At 45.1% G+C, this 21334-nt stretch overlaps 1 protein-coding gene across 5 annotated transcripts in view; it reads right to left on the bottom strand.

The window, feature by feature from the left end:
- PBK (PDZ binding kinase) overlaps positions 1-21334 on the bottom strand; it is a 1262077-nt gene that overhangs the window by 1086173 nt on the left and 154570 nt on the right. The gene's annotated exons all lie outside the window — the stretch shown is intronic.

The raw sequence follows: 21334 nt of genomic DNA, 5'->3' as shown, positions 1-21334 counted from the left end.
CTTCGGAAAATGTGGCTGTGATAATACGCAAGTACCAAATAAATTTTCCCGGTGGAAGGTTTGTGTGAACCCACAAGAATCTTGCGAACAGGGGATAAAATATCAGGTAGCCTGGCAATCATTGGAAGTGGAGGAACTAAGCTATGAGCTTGAGGTTGTGGAGATTGGGGTGAATCAGTCCCTGAGGATGAGACAGCAGACCTTGGGATTGATCCAGGATCCACTGGCTGTGAATCAGATGAGGCCATAGGAAAGGGAACCAGACTTGATGGGGCCAACAAGGAGCAATGAGGATCACTCTGCTTCTCAACCTTTGAGCTTTCTGGAGGAATTTCAGGATGAGGGGAAATGAGGTAAAGGCATACAGCAGACACCAGGGCCAGTCGTGCGTCACAGCATCCCTCGGTGACTCCCTCTAAGGGGGGATCTGGGCAAAATAGCTTCTGCATTTGTTGTTTAGGGGAGAAGCAAACGGGTCGCAGCACAGCCTGCCCCAACGGAGGAAGATCTGATACGCTATTATAGGACTGAGGGACCACTCATGAGGCATCAAAATGTTCCTGCTCAGATCGTCTGCAATAAGACTGGAACTCCCGGGAATGTGTGTTGCTATGAGAAAGCGTCTGGAAGCCATCGCCCAGTGCCAAATTCTCATGGCCTCCCAACATAGGGGGGTAAGACCTGGTTCCGCCTTGTTTGTTGATAGACTAGACGACTGACCTGTCCGATTGAATTATAATGGTCCCAGAAGGGAGGGATGTGTGGAACGCTTAAAGAACTGCCCTCAATTCCAGGACATTTATGTGCAAATTGGCATCCATGGGGGACCAGGTGCCTTGGACTGTTTTCCCTGGAAATGCCCCCCCCCCCCCCAACAGGGAAGCGTCCGTGGTCAAAGTGACCCTTGGCTGGGGAAAGCAGAACGGTCGATACCAAAGATTTGATTCTGGCTTCATCCACCAAAGCATTTCTTTCTTGCAAAGATTTGTAAGGCGTATGATTCTGAAGAAGTTCTGTAATAAACAGGACAAAAGCGCTAAATTTATTCTGGCTCCAGTGTGTGATTTGTTTTTGAGTTGGTTTTGCTATTATACAGTTTTCATTTGTAAGGTGTATCATGAGGTCGAGTGGGTGGGTTACGATCGACCAGTGTGATAAAAAAAAGCCACTGTACTAGTCATGTGCAACCTTGCCAGTGGCCACTGTACTAGTCATGTGCAACCTTGCCAGTGGTACTTGGGTAATGGTTGCTGCCACAGATCTCAAAAGCTGTAGTACAAAACGTGCTGGTACAAATATCTGTAGGAGGAGGACTTGAATCTGGCTTCTTATTTTTGAAAGAATGTGAGGAGGAAGGAAGATTGACCGGAAGTTGCGTCTAAGATCGCTCCAATGAATTCCAGTGCTGTTGTTGGAGACTTTTGTGATTTGTCCATGTTGATCATGATACCTAGGCGAAGAGCAAGGCCTCGAGTATAAGAGAGATTGAGAATGAGAAGATTCCTGGTCGTGGTGGTAAAGAGTCAATAGTCTAAATATGGAAACACCTTGAATCCTTGTAGACTGAGATGAGCTACTACGACTACCATATATTTGGTTAACACTCTGGGGGCTGTTGAGAGACCAAAGAGCAGTACCCTGAACTGATAGTGATTGGCTCCCAGACGGAAGCGGAGAAAACTCCGGAAGGGTTTGTCCATCTTTATGTGGTAATGCGCGTCCTGGAGGTCGACACAGCACACCCAGTTGTCCTTCCCCAGAAAGAGGAAAATGGACTGTACCGTGACCATCCGGAATTTTTGAGGTTTTATGAATTTGTTTAGTAAGCTGAGATCCAAGATTGGTCTCCAGTCCAGTGTCTTTTTTGGCACTAAAAAGAACCTAGAGTAAAACCCGGATCCTCTCTGGTCTGCTGGGATTGGCTGGATGACTCTTTCTTAGCAGCTTTACAATTTCTTAAAGCTGCAGAATCCCTCTGACTGGGTGGAACATCGAGGTTTCATTTTACAGGTCTGGGAGTAAGATCGAATGGGATATGGCAGCCTATGGATCTTATTCTCTGCACCCACGCATCCGTTATGAGTTGCCAGGCCTGTAGGTGTAGGGAAAAATCGACCACAGACTGCTTCCACAGGAAAGTAATCGGGCCACTGTTCAGGTATCGCCCTGGTTGCACGGACTCCCTCTGCCCCAAAACAGACGTCTTCCGGATGAGTTACCCCCTCTGCCCCTGGGGGTTGCTCACCATGAGCATCACGAAAAGATCCTTGGGACTTCTTGAACCACAGTTTTCTTCTCCTCCGATTCCTCGAGTAGGATCTCTGGGGTGTAGAAAAACAGCAGACAAGGTATTTCCGTCCGTCCTCACTTCTCACTACGTGATAGTGTCAACGTTGGGACCAAAAAGGGAAGATTCATCAAAAGGCGTTTTGACGAAGGAAGATTTAAAGAGGTCCGCGAATTCACACAAACGCATCTAGCATGCAGTCTCATGACGTTGCCGGATGCGGCTGCTCGAGCTGCCTCCTGGGTAGTGAGAGATCAAGCGCATCAAGGAGATAGAGATGGATTCCAAGGTAGCTAGCTGAGAGGCAACAGTATCACGCACCTCCTCAGGCAGTACCCCCGCCAGAGGCAGACACTTCTGGGATTAGGAGTCTTTGGAGGCAAGTAGAGTGTGCCTAATAATTCAGCGACCGAATGGCAAAGGTAGCTGAAGCATAGGCCCACTTCCCCAGTCTGTCCATAGCCAGAGACTCCCTGTTCGGAGAATGAACAGTGGAACTATCTACTGCCAGTTCCCTCTTGGTGGCTGCCGCCACGACCATGGAATCAACTACTAGTTGCTTGTACCAATTGGGTTGGTCTTCAGGAGTGGATACAATTTTATCTGGCTTCCGGGAAACAGGTCCTATGTTGTCCAGAGCCTTCAAGGCACACTGCACAGTAAGTTTAATAAGATCATCCGCAGGCGGGGTCAACCAGGAAGTAGATGGCCGAGCACAGAAGGCCTGCAGGAACACAGATTCCTCCGAAGGGTTGGAGGGCTTCCAGTCTCCCCTCTGCTTGAGGATCTCGAGAATGTCTCCAAATGAGACGTCTTACAGGGGAGACCATGGGGACCTTTCTCCCTCATCGCAATCGGTGTCTTCGGTGATGGATTCCTCAAGGGAATCAATGCTTCCTCTTGCAAAGTTTCTAACAAGGTGGCTCCCCAGTGGGATCTTCTGAGGACGACTCCGGAGAAAGGGTTCCCTTCAAGGGAAGGTCTTGCAGCTCCCGTGCTCGGGATCCCAGAGTAGTGGGTTGGGATAGCTGCATGCTAGAGGGGGGTTCTCGTGTCAATGCCAATGGTGCCAACTGCGAGCCTGTTGAAGCAAGGACCCTCTCCATCACCTGGAAAGCAGGCCCGCCCGAGGAGGGATGGGAGTCCAGAACCGAGAAGGACAACCTCGGAACCGGGGTCACACCCTGAGAAGCCTGCCTCTAGGTGAAGAGCTCCACGAGAACTGGTAGCTGCCGGGACAGCCATGGCCATAGACAGTGCCACTGAAAAAGTCTGTGCCAAACTAGGTGTCGACAGCCCAATCACGGCTCTGAGAGTGCACCAGCTCCAAAGGAGCCGTTGCACCAAGAGTAATCTGTGCAGACAGGGAAGACTCCACTGTCGGAGCAGAGATGGAATTCACTTGGATGGCCATAGGTACCAAAGTCTCCAAGACCTAGGAGGAGGCCGGAAGAAGATATACAGATTAATACGCCGTGACAGCTTCCACTTCAAGAGGGAGGGAAGACCTAGCCGGGGTGGTTAATCCTCTAGCTGCCAAAAGCTGGTCCACAACCCTCAATACATCTTGTTCTGAAAGACTCCTGGTGGATCTGAAGGAAGCTGCCGATGGAGATTCTGGCCTCAAGAAATGTGCTAAATTATTGTCCCAAAAAGGGGTCATAAGAGGGAGAATATCTGGTTCTGGGAAGGTGCTCGACCTTCAGAACCAACAGTGTCAGTATCAGTGGAGCCGTGTAAGACATCGGCACAGTGGCCGGGGATGGTGCCGATGCAGGTACAGAGTGTCAGAGCCTGTGTCAAAAACTAGGTCAGCACCATGGGGGATGGTGACTAAGCTAGTACAGTGGTTGGAGTGAGAGTCAAAATTAAAGACAGCAGGGAGAAGACATGGACCCTGGTGCCGAAGCTGTCTGTGCTGAAGGCGCCCGAGAAACCTAGTGTCGACTCGGTTCAGAGGATGACTGAGATGTCAGAACCGAGTGACTTTGTTTCTCTCTGTTTTTTCACGTCCTTATGCTTAGGAGGTGTTCAGACCTCCATCCCAGAAAGAGCCTCCGAGAAGGGTGTTTTCAGCATACCCTTAAGAATACGTTTGCTCTTGCGTTCAAACTAGCGTACAGGTTCTAAAGCTAGAACAAATGTCACAGGAAACGTTAATGTGGTCAATGCCCAAAAAATAAACACACTGGGCGTGACCATCAGAGTTGGGCATTTTACGCATGCACTTATCACACTGCTTGAACCCAAGAATGGTCTTATCCGACATTATAACACACTAAAACCACCACACAATAAACTAAACTACCAAACAAGAAAGATAAAGGGATAGTAATTTTTTTTTTTTTTTTTACAGAAAGCTAGGAAAAAAGTACTGGTGATTGGAGCAGATTTCAATGGGCATGTTGGTGAAGGGAACAGAGGGGATGAGGAAGTGATGGGTAGGTATGGTGTTAAGCAAAGGAATGCAGAAGATCAGATGGTAGTGGATTTTGCGAAAAGGATGGACATGGCTGTGATGAATACGTATTTTAACAAGAGGGAGGAGCATAGGGTGACATACAAGAGTGGAGGAAGATGCACACGTGGATTATATCTTATGTAGAAGGGCCAGTCTGAAGGAGCTTGGAGACTGTAAAGTGGTGGCAGGGGAAAGTGTAGTTAGGCAGCATAGGATGGTGGTTTGTAGGATGACATTGGTGATCAAGAAGAGGAGGACGAGTGTGAGGGCAGTACCAAGGATCAAATGGTAGAAATTGAAAAAGGGTAATTGTGAGGTGATGTTCAGGGAAGAGTTAATACAGGCACTAGGCGGCAGTGAAGAGTTACCGAATAGCTGGGTAACTATAGCAGAGCTAGTAAGAGAGATGGCTAGAAAGGTGCTTGGTGTGACATCTGGAAAGAGGAAGGAGGACAAGGAGACTTGGTGGTGGAATGAAGAAGTACAGGAGAGTATACAGAGAATGAGGTTGGCGAAGAAGAAGTGGGATTGTCAAAGAGATGAAGAAAGTAGAAAAGAGTATAAGGAGATGAGGTGCATGGCAAAGAGAGAGGTGGTGAAGGCTAAGGATAAGGCGTATGAAGAGCTGTATAAAAGGTGGGACACTAAGGAGGGAGAAAAGGACCTGTACCGATTGGCTAGACAGAGGGACCAAGCTAGTAAAGATGTGCAGCAGGTAAGGGTGATAAATGATAATGAGGGAAACGTACTCACAAGCGAGGAGAGTGTGTTGAGCAGATGGAAAGAGTACTTTGAGGGGCTGATGAATGAAGAGAATGAGAGGGAGAGAAGGTTGGCTGATGTGTGTATAGCGAATCATGAAGTGCAGTGGATTAGCAAGGAGGAAGTAAGGATAGCTATGAAGAGGATGAAAAACGGAAAGGCTGTTGGTCCAGATGATATACCTATGGAAGCATGGAGGTGTTTAGGTGAAATGGCAGTGGAGTTTTTAACTAGATTGTTTATGAACTCTTGGAAAGTGAGAGGATGCCTGAGGAATGGAGAAAAAGTGTTTTGGTACAGATTTTTAAGAATAAGGGTGATGTGCAGAGCTGTAGTAACTACAGAGGGATTAAACTGATCAGTCACAGCATGAAGTTATGGGAAAGAGTAGTGGAAGCTAGGTTAGTGATCAGCAGTATGGTTTCATGCCAGGAAAGAGCACTACAGATGCGATGTTTGCTCAGAGAGTGTTGATGGAGAAGTACAGTGAAGGTCAGAAGGAGCTGCATTTTGTCTTTGTAGATTTAGAGAAAGCATATGACAGGGTGCCTAGAGAGGAGTTTTGGTATTGTATGAGGAAGTTGGGAGTGTCAGAGAAGTACCCAAGAGTGGTACAGGATATGTACGAGTGGTACAGGATATGTACGAGGGTAGTGTGACAGCGGTGAGGTCTGCAGTGGAAGTGATGGATGCGTTTAAGGTGGAGGTGGGATTACATCAAGGATCAGCTCTGAGCCATTTCTTATTTGCAATGGTGATGGACAGGTTGGCAGACGAGATCAGACAGGAGTCCCCGTGGACTATGATGTTTGCAGATGACATTGTGATCTGTAGTGAGAGTAGGGAAAGTACAGTTGTGTACACTTACCATAAATGTAGATGTTAGAGTGTCTTCACTGTTGCAGTCATCACTGTAGGGTTCTCCCTGCCGGCAGGCAGCCCTCGGTCGGCCAGAATCCCAAAGTCTGGGTCTGGCGTCGGCTGTTCAGTCATGCTCCCTGACATAAGTGCGCCAGGAGTACAAAGCTGCCAGCTGATGCCATGTTCTCCAGTTTTTCTTGCCCCAGATGTCAGGTGCCCAAAAATGAAGGCTAATAGTAAAACAAAAAAACAACATACATCAAACCCCATACCCTGAAGCAAATACACCTCAGAAGAAGGGTGAAGTAAGAAACCACACTAATGAAAGAATAAGAGGGGACAGGAGGGAGGGTAACCCAGACTGCAACAGTGAAGACACTCCAACATCTACATTTATGGTAAGTGTACAAACTGTACTATGTTCATCGTGTTTCACTGTTGCAGTCATCACTGTAGGGTAGAATCCCAAAGCTGAGATAAAGGGTGGTAGTCAGAGTAGAAGGGGCAGCTAGAAGGCCCTGCAAGACTGCAGAAGCAAAGCCTGCCCTAGACTTAGAGTAAAGAGGTAGATTACAGTGCTTAGAGAAAGTATGCACCGAACTCCAAGTTGCAGCTTCCAAAATGTCTTTGGTAGGTACTCCCCTGAGGAAGGCAGCTGAAGTAGCAGCAGCTCTGGTAGAGTGAGTCCTAATATTTCCTGGGATTTGCTTTCCATGGTGAGAGTAACAAAATCTGATTCCATGAGCAATCCATTTAGAAATGGTCCGTTTTGAAATAGCTTTGCCTTGGGAATTTGTTGCATAAGAAAACAGTTGCTCTGTTTTCCTGATGTTCTTGGTTCTGTCCAGGTAAAAACGAAGTTGTCTGTGTACATCCAAGGAATGCAAGATCCTTTTCCCCTTATTTTGAGGATTAGTGAAAAAAGTTGGCAGGTGGATAGTTTGATTTAAAGACACTTTGGAAACCACTTTAGGCATGAAAGTAGGATTAGTCCTTAAAGACACCCTATCTTGGTGAAAAATAATATAAGGTTCCACAGCCATGAGTGCTTGCAACTCAGAGACTCTCCTGGCTGAAGTCAAAGCCGACAGGATAGCTGCCTTCCATAAGTACTTGATATCACATGTGGCAGCAGGCTCAAAAGGAGGCAGAGTGAGTTTTTCCAGAACATAGTTGAGGTCCCAGGCAGGAATGGGTGGTGTCCTATGGGGCCTTAAATTCTTTGCTCCTCTGAGAAATTGTTTCAGAAGTGGATGGGAAAAGATTGGAGGATCTGTACTGTAATGTGCAGAGATAGCCGAGGTATGTATTTTTATGGAAGAGAAGGATAAACCCTTATGCAGCATGTCTGTCAGGTAAAGTAAAATCAGAGGGATATTAGGAATGAGGGGATCCGAATCCTGAGCATGCATCCAGGTGCAAAATCTCTTCTATTTACCTGCATAAGATTTTCTAGTGCTAGGCTGTCTGGCTTCTAAAATAACATCCATGACCTGTTTGGGAAGGAAAGGATTAATCATAGACCCTGAATTCGCCAGGCTGCGAGTTTTGACATGAGAGTGCAGAACCTGGCCCTGGTGTTGGGACAAAAGATTTGGAATCCGAGGTAAAACCCAAGGTAGCTCCTGGGATAGATTCATCAGTGTTGGGTACCAAAATTGTCGAGGCCAATTTTGGGCCAGTAAAATCATCATCTTGGGCTTGTCCTGCTTGATCTTTAATAACACCCGTGGAAGAAGAGATAGCGGCGGAAAGGCATACCCCAAGAGGTTTCTCCAACTGAATGATAGTGCATCCACTTTCCATGCTAGCTTGTAAAATGTCCTTGTGCAAAAAACCTGTAAGTGGTGGTTGAGGAGGGATGCAAACAGATCTATGTCCGGGCAGCCCCAGGCTTCTGTAATCATCTTGAATATTTGGGTGTCTAGCATCCATTCGTGTGGGTCTGAGGTTCCTGCTCAGGCTGTCTGCCAGAATATTTTGTTTCCCTGGCCAGAACTGAGCTTGCAGATCCACTTTGCAAGCTAGAGCTGTGTTCCATAGAGTCATGGCTAGTCTGCAAAGGGGGTAGGAGTGTGAACCCCCTTGCTTGTTTATGTACCACATAACTGTGGTGGTGTCTGTCCGTATCAGGAGGTTGTAGAAGATACCTGAAAGCCAAGAGGGCATTCTGAACAGCTAACATCTCTTTTAAATTGATATGTAGGTGCTTCTGATCCTCTGTCCAAAAACCTTGCAGACCTTTTCCCTGCAAGTGGGCTCCCCATGCGTAATCAGAGGCGTCCGTGGTTAACACTTGGCTGGCTGGAGGTAGACTGAAGGCTCTCCCTTTGTTGTGAAGACATGCCTTGGTCCACCAAAGGAATTCCTTTTGTAGACAAGGTAGGACGGAAATCTGTGTGTCTAGACTGTGGCAATGCTGGGACCATACACTTTTTAGGTACCATTGTATTTTTCTCATATGTAGTCTTGCATATGGCATGAGAAGGATGCAGGAGGCCATGTAACCCAATGCCTGCAGGAATTTCCTTGCAGTCAGCTGAGTTAGTGACACCAAGGTTTTGAAAGTTGAAGCCAGCTGTAGTTGTTTTTCGGATGTCAGGAATGCCATCTGGGTTGTTGTGTTTAGGAGAGCACCCAGAAAAGTTATCTGTTGTGTGGGTGTCAAATTTGACTTTATGTTCACAGTGAATCCCAGGTACTTGAGAAGATTTTGAACAAATTCTAGATGCTGGAGTAAGACATCCTTGCTGTCCGCTTGAATAAGGCAGTCGTCCAGATAAGGGTAAATTTGAATTCCCTTGAGTCTGCAATAAGCTACTACTGGTGCCAGGCACTTGGTGAAGACCCTGGGCGCAGTAGACAAGCCAAAGGGCAGTGCAGAGAATTGGTAATGTTTCGAGCCGGCCTTGAACCTGAGGTATTTTCTGCACTCTTGTCTGAAAGGGATGTGTAAGTAAGCCTCCTTTAAATCCAATGTTACCATCCATGCATTTTTGTTCAACATTGGCAGGAGCTGCTGCAGAGTAAGCATCTTGAACTTTGGTATCTCCAGAAAAGTGTTCAAGACTGACAGATCCAGGATGGGTCTCCATGAATTTTGCTTTCTGGGAACTAGAAAGAGTTTTGAGTAAAAGCCTTGCCCAGTCTCTAATTGTGGAACCAGTTCTATGGCCCTCATAGCCATGAGGGATCCCACCTGGTTTAAGGCCTCTGACCATCGGTGTTTTGGTAGGTCTGGCCATCTGTTTGGTCTTGGTAAGGTATGAAAGTGGAATTTGTAACCTCTTGAAACTACATCCAGAACCCACTTGTCTTGGGTTATGCAAGTCCAACTTTGCTGAAAGAGAGAGAGTTTTCCTCCGAGAGGGACTTCCAGGAGAGAAGTTCCTGTAGCCCTGCAGGGGGGGGGGGTCATTGAGCCTGTTTTCTATAAGATTGAGGTCTGTCCTCTCCACCCCTGGGGGTGGAAGCAGTCCACTGTCTTGGTCTGTGCTTGGGCCCTCCCTCTGGAGCGCCTATATCTACCCCTCTGAGGCCTGTTCGAGTTGGGAAAGGACCAATTTTTAGTTGGCCAATTTCTACTAAATCTTGGGGGCTGGACTTGTAAGAAATCCTTAACCATTTGCATGGATTTTGCCTTATTCTCCATTTTCTTTATCACCTCTTCAGCCTTAGACCCAAACAAAACATTATGCTGAACAGGAGCATCCAGTAACTTTGCTTTCACTTGATCAGGTAAGTTTTGTTCCTTTAACCAAACATGCCTTCTAATGACTGTGCCAGAGGCAGCCGCCCTGCAAGAAGCCTCCAAGGCATCAAAACCACAGTGTAAACCATGCTTCCCCACTTGTTCAGTGGCATGTATCAAATCGTGTAATTCCTTATTATCTGCACATGCAGAAATGGTAGCTAGCTTTTGTTTCATAACAGACAGTAGAAATTGCTGATATTTTAGCATATGAAATTGACAATTTAAAGCCCTAATAGATAAAGTAGCAGAAATGTACACTTTTTTGCCCCATCTCTCCAAAGCTCTAGAATCCTTATCTGTCGGAATAGGGTTTTTAGCAGAAGCGGCCTTAACCCCCTTAGGACCCTGAGAAATGGTTTCTGGATCAGCAGTAGGATTTTTGTAAAGGAACTGGTGGGAATCAGGGACCCCGTAACATCTGTCGGGCTTAGCAGGGACTGGAGGAAAGGAGTCCGGAGTTAAATTAGCCTCAGAAAAGGCATCATCCACAATATCCAAAATAGGAGGAATAGCCAGGGGTCTATGTTGGGGAAGAAGGAAATCCCTAAGTCTTCTCTTAGATTCCGAGTACTCCTTCCCAGTGAAAATGTTCCCTCATTTCATGTAAAGTTTCCCCAAATGAAAAATCCTCAGGGGGGGGGGGGGTTGAAGGAATGGATTCCTCAGCATCAGAATCCTAAGGAGGGAAAGAATAATCCTGGTCAGAGGAAGACACCGATGAAATAGATGCCTGATCAGAAGAATCATAATCCAATTCTTGCCTTGGCCTTTTGTCTGGAGGGGGATGTGAACCCCTAATCATGGTTAGTAAGTCCTCCGCCATTTTAAGTAGCTGCTTTTGAGATTTGGGTCCCGGATCAGAAGAGGCCTGGGCTGATGTCTTAGATTTAGAAGGAGTCTTTGCCTTTGTCTTTGCCTTTCAGAAGCTGTGTAGGCCTGAAAACCCCCTCAGAAGCCAGTACCTGCACAGCGGCTCGGGACCCATCCGAGGGAGCATTGTCCGAAGGTCCTGCAGCTGAAGTGCTCAAAGGCCTAGTTGGCTCCTTGTGGGAGTCCGTTTCGGCAATCGGTTCTGAAATGGCCGACAACAGGGTCTGCGAAAGCGCCTCACTGACGACGGCCAAACCAGAAGCTGGCTCTACTTGTAATACGTTGTCTGATTTGGACCTCGGAGGCCTGTCCTTATCCTTGCGTCGTTTGTGAACTCCGGTAGTCGGAAGCGTGTCTGACGACATTTTAGAATTAAATTGCCTACCAAAGTAGTGAAAAGCAAAATAGTACCTTCGCTTAATCGTACGTTGGTTAAATCTAGCACAAAACCGACAACTAGCTACGTCGTGGTCAGGGCCTAAACAAGGAATACAGTAAGAATGGAAATCCTTATGAGGTATTTGCTTCACACAAGAAATGCAATTATTAACTTTTTCTGACATCGGACTGGAGCAAGAAAAAAGTTTCCCCAATGGGGTACTTAGCTTTGAGAAGAAGAAGTAAGTCTTCGGACTGAAGCACGAGAAAATATCAGGAATCAGCCGACCTGCACTTGCGAACTGCTTTCACCGCATGGCAAGAAAGACTGGAGAACATGGTGTCGGCTGGCAGCTTTGTACTCCTGGCGCACTTACGTCAGGGAGCATGACTGAACAGCCGACACCGGACCCAGACTTTGGGATTCTGGCCGACCGAGGGCTGCCTGCCTGCAGGGAGAACCCTACAGTGATGACTGCAACAGCGAAACTCGATGAACATCAGGTGGATGAGACCCTGGAGAGGTGGAGAAATGCTCTACAGAGAAGAGGAATGAAGGTCAGCAGGACTAAGACAGAAAATATATGTGTGAATGAGAGGGAGGCTAGAGGAATAGTGAGGATGCAGTGAGTAGAGGTGGTGAAGGTGCATGAGTTTAAGTACTTGGGATCAACAGTTCAGAGTAATGGGGAGTGTGGAAGAGAGGTGAAGAAGAGAGTACAGGCAGGATGGAGTGGGTGGAGAAGTGTGTCAGGAGTGATTTATGACAGACGAGTACCAGTAAGAGTGAAAGGGAAGGACTACAAGAGGGTAGTGAGATCAGCTATGTTATATGGGTTGGAGACAGTGGCATTGACAAAAAGGCAGGAGTCAGAGCTTGACGTGGCAAAGTTGAAGATGTTAAGATTTGCACTGGGTGTGTCGACGATGGACAGGATTAGGAATAAGTATATTAGAGGCTCAGCCCAGGTTGGAAGGTTTGGAGACAAAGCCAGAGAGGCAAGATTACGTTGGTTTGGACATGTGCTGAGGAGGGATGCAGAGTATATTGGGAAAAAGATGCCAAGGATGAAGCTGCCAGGTAACAGGAAAAGAGGAAGGCGTAAGATAAGGTTTATGGATGTGGTGAGAGAGGACATGCAGGTGGTTGGTGTGACAGAGCAAGATGCAAAAGACAGGAAGAAATGGAAAAAGTTGATCTGCTTTGGTGACCCCTAACGGGAGCAGCCGACGGAAAGATTATTATATCTACTCTATACATACACACACACACACACACACACACACATACTTATACATGCATATCATATAAATACACGTGTATCATATAGAAGGTAGCTTCGACTGAAATACAAATGGACGGAAAAAATGATAAAGTACATTTGATAGCAGGTATATTTGACTGAAAAGCCATTTCACTGAAAATCTACACAACATATACACCATAATAAGCTCCACTGCACCCCCATATCCCTTTAATTATATATTCTAACTCCATGGCTGCACAACAGAGGAGAAAAAACAACACCACACACAGTGAATCAGTTTTGGCACACAAAACACAAACTTCTACAAATCTGGGAATACAACATGACAGTGGGTATTGCCAGTCCACTCAAAATCTTTTAAATTATGCTCCTAACAACTCCCATGTGCAAAAATGACACCAGAATTATAATTTATAGGCATTTACACTTTTCAATGAAATGGTTATTCAGTCAAATGTACCTTCAGTCATTTTCTTCAAGCAGTTGTACTTCAGTCAAAAGCTTTCCACAAAATGATACTCAATTTTTAATGAATACCACTCTACCAGAACATTCTTGTCCAACTGTCTAAACTTTCACCTCCCACAATAACTCATATGTGCCCCACATCTTATTACAAATTCTTATACCATTCCAAAACAATTATATTACATCTTTTTTCAAAGATTCAAAGAAAACTTTGTCATTTAGGAAACAATTTATTTAATTTTATTTTATTTTACATTTGTTGACTGAGATAGTCAGACTGGATACATATTCATTTTCAGCGGAGGCAAGGGGAGAAAACCTCCACACAAATACTTTGATATATACAATACGTTATAACAGACAGTTTGTAGAATACATGAGACACATTGTATAAGCACATTTTATATCAGTTATTTACACTATACATGGTAGGAGAATAGAAGATAGAATTGTGTAATTCTTCATTAAGACATGCAATATCCAATTTAGAGAGTCTTTGACACACAGAAATGATGCTAGTCAGGTATAGAGTAAGGGCATAGCCAGTGTGATTTAAAATGTTTTCCTAGATATTCTTTGAATAGTGTATGTGAAGGTTCAAGAGTGAGGTCGGCCGGGAGTTGATTCCAGATTTTACCAGTCAAATTGGCAAATAAGGCTTCACCAGCTGAGTTGTTGGATTTGATTGTTTGGAAGGGCGGAGTTTACAGCGATTACTATATGGGCTGACAATAGTTTTGAGTGCTGGTATATTATCAGGGTGGTGAGCTTTATGAGCTATTGTGAGCTGGGTAAACTGTAGCAGGGAAGGAAGTTCAAGACAACCTAGGAGATTTAGATTGTGACAATTGTTAGTCCTATAGGCTGAACGAGTGGCAATTCTAGCTATATGGTTGTAGCAGTGGGATAGTTTGTTAATTTCAGTAATGCGCAGGCCTGTGGAGTGGGGGGGGGGGCATAAAGGAGAGTGGATAGAATTTGAGAGCGGGCAATGGCAATTCTGGCAAGACAAGTGAGGAAGGGTTTAGGCTTGTAAATGGATCCAAGTTTTTTGTTTATGGTTTTGATGGTTTGATTGACATGTGCATCATATGTAAGATTATCTATTATGACTCCCAGGAGTTTGGTTTGGGCTTCAGGGGAGATAATGATCCCATTGTTAGATATTATGGTAATGGTTGGAGGGTTGGACCTACGAGTGGGCGTGAACAGGAACAGCTTTGTTTTTTTAGGGTTTAATAACAGACAGCGATTAGTGTGCCAGTTTTCAATAGTATTGAATGCACTCTGGGTTAAAGACAGCAGATCAGCTTGTGAGGTGGCTGAGCAGATCAATGTGGAGTCGTCTGCATACCGACTACATGTTGCCTTAGGAAGAACGGTGTGGAGGTCATTAATAAACATGGAGAATAGAAGGGGTCCTAGTACTGAGCCCTGTGGGACTTCTAAGGAGATGGGTAGACAGGATGATAGCTTTTCGTGCCATAGGACTGCCATAGGACTGCCTGTTGGCATCCAGATACATAGGACTGAAACCATTGGAGAGAGTTGGTAGTCTAGGGAGAAGCCTTTCAGGGACTGAATGCGTAACGGATACTTAACCATGCCAAAAGCCTTAGATAGATCTGGAAAGAGAGCAGAGAAGAGTATATTGCTATTACGGTTGTGGTTAATGACATCAGAGAAAGAGAGAAGAGCTGAGGTGGTGCTGTGGAATGGTCTAAAGCCATGTTGAGAAACAGCCAGCAGCATGCCTTGTATTAGGTGGTTCATGAGTTGTTTATGTATGCATTTTCTTCATTATTTTAGCTAGTGGGGATGGAATGGCAATGGGTATGAAGTTAGACAGTTCTGTGGAGCTACCACCTTTATGTAGAGGTAGAACATGGGGTACTTTCCAAATTGTGGGGACAGAGGCTTCAGATAATGTTCTATTTATCAGGACTGAAACTGGGTAGGCTGAAATTGGGTAGGCTATAACGTCAGCAACTTTTTGTAAGCATTCTGCTGGGAGGAGGTCAGCAGCCGGAGTGGTAGGCTTTAATTTCTTGATAAGACAATGAATAAGAGTAGGTTTGTCATTATCTAGGTTAGAGGAGGTGGGAGTGAGTTGGCTGACCAGGGTCTGGATAGTTTGTGAAGAAGCTATTGAAGGTATTTGCAATGTTTACTGGCAAATCATGGGTAGAGGCTGGAAGGGAGGGAGTATGTCCTGGGTGAAGTAGCTTATTTATGCCAGCCCAGAATTTTTGAGGTTTATTATGTTTTTTTCTGTCACAAATGGTAGTAGGAGTTCTTCTCATCTAGGATAATAGATTTTTTGATATTGTTAATGGTTTATATCTAAGTTGATGTTGTGGGTCTTTTGGAGCACGTCAGGTGGCCCAAGATTTATTTCCAAGTAGGATTTTAGATTTAGTATCTTTTGAAAGTCATGGTGCTGATTTACTTTTCGTTCTGATGGTGTGGGTAGGGGCATGGGAGTCGAGGATGGCACGGAATCGGTTATTGAAGTATTCCACTGCATCATCCAATGGAAGTAGGTTTAGGAGAGACCAGTTGCATGCTTTGAGTTAATTTTGGAAGTTGGTGAGGTCAAAGTTTTTCTGGGATCTTATTGTTTTGTAGGAGGGTATTTGGGAGTTGTCTGCTTTGAGCTTAATTATATAGGTGAGGCAGTTGTCATTTAGGTCATCGGGCAGAGTCCCTGACTTTTATAACTTGGGAAGGTCATTGATAAGTATCCAATCTAGGGTATTTTCTTTATTGACTTTAAGCCTGGTGGGAGTAGTAATGACTTGTGAAAACCCATATAGGTTAATGTGGGTAGTGGGGATACAGAGGAGCAAGAGTTCCAGTCCATATTAAAGTCTCCAAGAATAATGGTTTCTTGGGGGTAGTTTCTAGATCACCACTGTAGGATATCTCCTAGAGTGCTAGCGTTTTACCTGGGGGAAACAAGTGCAACCTAAACAAAATTTCGGGTATCAGCTCATCAGAGTACAAAGGCAATTTAAGTATAAAAAGAACAACACACGACGTATACACAACTATTCTAATGACTAAAACACACAAAAAATAGTCAAACTATTTCTAGTCAAGAAAAACTACTCATACATATTAACAAATACTGTACACAGAAAAAGAAAAGAAAAGGAAAAAGAAGTTATGTACTCACCATAACGTTCCATCTGAGTAGGTAACTTCATTTGTCTGCAACCTGTGGGTATCGGATCCGAGACGGCAGCTTTCCTAGCTAAAAGATCCGAGCTCCAAGCTCCTCCCCTACCCATAATGCCCTGCCATCTCCCTCTAACCCTCAGATCGAGTTTGCCAAAAAAGGCAATAGGAAAATTCTATAACACAAGAAGGGATTGCAATACATTCCACCTGATGTCAACTGCAAAAGACATATCCTGATCCTTTGATAACGAATAAGGGTCTGGGGGATGGAGGGAGGGTCGGTTGCAGACAAATGAAGTTACCTACTCAGATGGAACGTTATGGTGAGTACATAACTTCTTAGCTAACTTCATTTGATCAGCAACCTGTGGGACAGAGTCCCCAACTACCAACAACTTGGGAGGCCCTTATGGAAGGATATTCCAGAGCACTGCGGAGCCAAAAGATGTGCGTCCTCTGGATATTAAATCCAATTTATAGATGTGTAATAAAGGTATGAGAGGAAGCCCAAGTAGCTGCTGAGCAAATGTCATCCAAAGACACCCTTGACCAGAAAGCAGCAGAAGTAGCTATAGATCGGGTAGAATGGGCTCGCACTCTCAGGGGCTCATGACGACCAGAACTTTTGTATGCGAGGAGGATGCGTTGGGAAATCCATCTAGCTAAGGTTACTTTAGTGACTGGTTTCCCCAGACAGGATTTAGCAAAGGAAACAAAAAGTTGATCAGATTTTTGAAGATCTGCTGTTCTGTTTAAGTAAAAACGTAACTGTCTGTGAACATCCAGACAATGAAGTCTGTATTCTCCTCTGTTTTGGAAATTAGGAAAGAAGACAGGTAGATTGATGGACTGGTTGATATTGGCTTCTGAAGCCACTTTGGGCAGAAAAGAGGGATTAGTCCTGAGGGAGACCGTGTCTTTATGAAAGATGATGTATGGAGGCTTACTGCAAAGAGCGTGAAGGTCTGATATCCTCCTAGCAGAAGTAATGGCAATTAGGAAGACCGTCTTCCAAGATACATGTTTTAAGTCGACTGAAGCTGCGGGTTCGAAAGGAGGCCCAGTCAGAGCTTGAAGAACTAGGGTAAGATCCCATGGAAGCACTGCATCTTTAATCGGGGGGTCTTAATAAAAAGGTTCCTTTCATGAATGTTTTGCAAATCTTGGAAGATGCTAGGGGGCCTGAACTGTTTCCAACATAATAGTGGGAAATAGCTGCCAATTGAACTTTAATAGTAGAAGCACTAGCTCCTTGATGAAAAGTATGGGAAAGAAAGTCTAGGACTGCTGGGATAGGAGCCGTGAAGGGGTCCAAGTTCCTGTGCTCCGCCCAGAAAGAGAAACGTTTCCATTTACTCTTGTAGATTTTCCTGGTAGACGGTTTATGGGCGGCTACCAGGATGGCCTTAACTGAGGAAGATATACCGGGAGCCCTAGCCATTAAGGGAACTGGATCAACCAAGCTGAGAGCTTGAGGTAGTCCAGGACGGGGGTCTTCAATCCTAATGGATGAGAGATCAGATCCAGATTCGGATCTAAAATCCAGGGAGGATGTACTAGATGAGACCGCAGGTAAGGGAACCAGGTTTGACGAGGCCAGAATGGGGCTATGAGGATAACTCTGCTCCCCAACCGACGAGCTTTCTGCAAGAATGTCATCAATGGAAGAGAAGGATAAGCATACGGAAGACTGGATGGCCAAGCATGAACTAGAGAGTCTCTGGGGTCTTCACCTGGTGGGAGAATCAGAGGGAAGGACTTGCTGCACTTGGTGTTCGAAGGAGAGGCGAAGAGATTGCAGCAAGGTTGACCCCATTCGAGGAAGATTTGTTTCGCTACTGCTGTGTTCAGGAGACCACTCGTAAGGTGAGAGGATCATTCGACTCAACCTGTCCGCTAAGATGTTTGACCGACCCGGAATGTGTGTTGCTGATAAGCCCAATAAAACTAAACTAGAAATATTTGTTCCAGGACAGATATTTAAGATCACACCTAGCTGCAGGTTCAAAGCGGGGGGGGGGGGGGGGGGGTAAGCGCTTACAGTACCAGATTTAGATCCCACGGCGGTGTAGTGTCGTTAAAAGGAGTCCTTAAAAGAAGAGGGCCTCGCAAAAAGGCTTTGCAGAGCTTATGACAGACAATGGAAGAACCTTCAAATTCAATGTGAAAATTCGATATTGCTGCTAATTGGACCTTGACTGTCGAGCAACTAGCTCCTTCTTTAAACAGTAGGGCCAAAAATTCAAGGATGTTATGCACAGCAACTGAAAAAGGACCAACATTATTTTGCTGTGCCCAGTTAGGAAAAAGTACAGTTTTGTACCTACCATAAATGTAGATGTTCGAAGATCCACATTGCTGCAGTCCTTACACTTGGGTAGTCCGCTGTCCTCGGTCGGCCCGAATATCAAAGTATTAGGCTGACGTCGGTCAAGGCGCTTAAGACTGACATCAGGACGTCAGGGTACAAATGCGCATGACCGACGTCATATCCTCAGTCTTTTCTTGCCCCAGATGTCAGAAGACCCTAAAAAGAAAGGTCAAAACCAAAAGACAGCAAAAAACAACCAACCACCCTTGCACTAATCATATGTACAATATATACAATATCCACAATATTCACAACCCAAACCACACAACCGCCTCTAACTACAGAGGGAAGGAGGGAGGGTAATTAGACTGCAGCAATGTGGATCTTGAACATCTACATTTATGGTAGGTACAAAACTGTACTATGTTCTTCATCTCACATTGCTGCAGTCCTTACACTTGGGTAGAATCCCAAAGCAGAGGTAAGGGAGGATGGCAAAACTATAAAGCAGTAGGAGCTGCCAAAATGCCCTGTAAAATTGCAGTGGCAAAACCAGCCCTAGATTTAGAGTAAAGTGGAAGGTGGTAATGCTTAGAGAAAGTATGCACTGAACTCCAAGTAGCTGCCTCCAAAATATCTTTAGTTGCCACCCCTTAAAAAGCTGTAGAAGTGGCAGTAGCCCTAGTGGAATGAGGCCTAATCCCAGCTGGAATCTCCTTACCATGATGGGAATAACAGAAAGCAATACAAAACCCAATCCACTTAGAAATAGTTTGTTTTGACACAGGCTTGCCCTGAGAACCCAAAGCAAATGAAACAAATAACTGCTGAGACTGCCTGAACCCTTTAGTTCTGCTCAAATAATATTGCAACTGCCTGTGTATATCCAAAGTGTGCAAAATCTTTTCCCCTTTATTTTGGGGGTTTGCATAAAAAGTAGGCAAATGAATAGTTTGGTTTAAAGCCACACTAGAAACCACTTTAGGCATAAAGGAAGGATTAGTACGCAAAGATACCCTATCCTTATGGAAAACTAAGAAAGGCTCAACCGCCATAAGGGCCTGTAATTCAGAAACCCTTCTCGTAGAGGTAATGGCCAACAAAAAAGCAGTCTTCCATGATAAATATTTCAACTCGGCAGTAGCTGCAGGCTCAAAAGGTTGTAGAGTGAGTTTCTCCAACACAAAATTGAGATCCCAAGCAGGAGTAGGAGCTCTACGTGGGGGTCTTATATTCTTTGCCCCTCTAAGGAATTGCTTAAACAAAGGATGAGAAAACAATGGTGGGTCACAGTCATAGTGAGCAGAAATTGCTGCAGCATGAACCTTAATAGAAGAGAAGGACAAACCTTTGTCCAGTAACTCAGTAAGATATTGAAGAGCCACACTTAAATTAGGCTTAGAAACATCAAATTCCTTTGCTGTACTCCAAAATAAAAATCTCTTCCATTTATCTGCGTACACTTTCCTTGTACTAGGCCTTCTGGCCTCCAAAATAACCTTCAAAACTTGCTGTGGAAGCTGAGACCCTCCAGGGTTTAAAACAGAATATGCCAGGCTGTTAGGTGAAGAGAGTGAAGTTTGACATTGAGTAAATGACTGTTCTCCTGAGACAGCAGGTGCGGAATCAAGGCAAAGGCCATGGAGGCTCCCTACCAGACTTCTCAGTAATGGGTACCAGTGCTGTCGAGGCCAATCTGGAGCTATTAAAATCATCTTTGGCTTGTCCTGTCTGACCTTCAGGAGTACCTTTGGGAGGAGAGGCAGAGGTGGAAAGGCATACACATGAAGATTGCTCCAATTGAATGAAAGAGCATCCACTTTCCAAGCTGTGGGATGAAACCTTTTGTGCAAAACTTTGGCAGCTGGTAGTTTAGTGGAGAAGCGAACAGATCTATGTCTGGAGTTCCCCATAACACTGTCAATTTCTGAAATACATGAGGATCCAATTTCCACTCGTGGGGATCCATAATTTGTCTGCTCAACACATCTGCTAAGGAGTTCTGTGCTCGGCAGAAACCTTGCCTGAAGATTTAGCTGTAAACTGAGAGCAGTCTCCCACAAAATCATTGCTTGTCTGCATAGAGGATAAGAATGTGTTCCCCCTTGCTTGTTGATGTACCACATGACAGTTGTGTTGTCTGTTAGAACCAACACCTGCCCTGGAAGAAGTAAATCCTTGAAAGCTATTAATGCAAATTGGACTGCTAACATCTCCTTCAAGTTGATATGTAGATGTTGAAGTCTGGCAGGCCACGGTCTTGTACCCACTTTCCATTTAGATGAGCTCCCCAAGCTTTGTCTGAGGCATCTGTCGTTAGAATCTGACTCGCCTCTGGCCGGGTCACAGAGAGTCCCTTGTTTAGGTGACATTCCTGAGCCCACCACAAAAATTCCTTTTGAATGCAAGGTATTATCTGAATGACAGTGTCCATATCTTGGCAGTGCTGTGTCCATACGTTTTTGAGATACCATTGTAGCTTCCTCATATGCAGTTTGGCATTGGGAAGCACCAGAATACAAGATGCCATGAACCCCAAGGCTTGAAGGACTGTCCTTGCAGTCAGCCTGGACTGATGAGACAATTGATGGAAGTAAAGAGAAAGATTCTTTTGTTTGTCCGGGGTCAAAAAGGCCATCTGGGATGCTGTATTCAGTCTCACACCCAGAAAGCACATGTCCTGAGAGGGTACTAGACTGGACTTTATTTCGTTCACAGAATACCCCAGGCA

The sequence above is a fragment of the Protopterus annectens genome, chromosome 2.part1 (genome assembly GCF_019279795.1).
Source record: "Protopterus annectens isolate FY-2018-M chromosome 2.part1, PAN1.0, whole genome shotgun sequence".
In the NCBI taxonomy this organism is placed as follows: Eukaryota; Metazoa; Chordata; order Ceratodontiformes; family Protopteridae; genus Protopterus; species Protopterus annectens.
The sequence above is the reverse complement of the archived record's forward strand: the minus strand, read 5'-3'. Positions and strand labels throughout refer to the sequence as shown.